The sequence below is a fragment of the Microcebus murinus genome, chromosome 4 (assembly GCF_040939455.1).
Source record: "Microcebus murinus isolate Inina chromosome 4, M.murinus_Inina_mat1.0, whole genome shotgun sequence".
NCBI lineage: Eukaryota > Metazoa > Chordata > Mammalia > Primates > Cheirogaleidae > Microcebus > Microcebus murinus.
Window position 1 is genome coordinate 109,458,115 of NC_134107.1, and position 783 is coordinate 109,458,897.

Sequence of the window (783 nt, forward strand, 5' to 3'; positions counted from 1 at the left end):
GAAACTTTTCCTTGGGGCCACAATGTTTTATTGTGAAAATTGAATAAAAACTTTGGGTGTAATTTAAAGGTAAACATAAATAGAAAAATGAAATTTATTGACTTCTATTCATGTAATCCACATTTTGGAATTAAATTGTCAATATTAATTGTAATAGTAAGAACATCAACAAGTAAGATTTCACATGTGCTTCACGTGGCCCCGGGGTCAGAGCTGGAGTGAGTTAAATACAGCTCTGATGGCAGTTAATGTGCTAAAGACTGTTAAGAAACCAAAAAGCCAAATTGCAGAATAATGAAAAGGTATTTATAATACGTAAATCTTACAAAGGCTATGTCCAGATACACACAGGATTCTTCTAACTCAATAATAAGATAAACAGTGCCAACTTCGGCAGCACTTATGCTAAAATTGGAACAATAACAGAAGATTAGCATGCCCCTGCGCAAGGAGGACACTCAGATTCCTGAAGCGTTCCATATTTCTAGAGGAGGTCAGGTGATCTCTCTTTGCTGACGTGATCTTGTATCTAGAAAGCCCCAAGAAGACACACTATTAACCACTTCAGTACCAGCGTCAACTATAGTCAATAGCCACAGATGAACGCACACAGTGACTATGGCCGACAGCCGTGATGTGACTTTTCTAATTTTTCATTTTTCAAAATAAAATTGTGAACATTTAAAAATAACGTAATAAAAACATATGTATATGTTACCTATTCTGATTTACGTTACAAGTAAAGCTGCCTATAAAGTAAAACAAGCTTTCGGTGCTTTCAAG

At 35.5% G+C, this 783-nt stretch overlaps 1 non-coding gene across 1 annotated transcript; it reads left to right on the plus strand.

The window, feature by feature from the left end:
• Positions 1-381: 381 nt before the first annotated feature.
• LOC142870759 (U6 spliceosomal RNA) lies at positions 382-486 on the plus strand. Its single transcript, XR_012919102.1, has one exon. It is a non-coding gene; the product is annotated as a U6 spliceosomal RNA (small nuclear RNA).
• Positions 487-783: the final 297 nt, after the last annotated feature.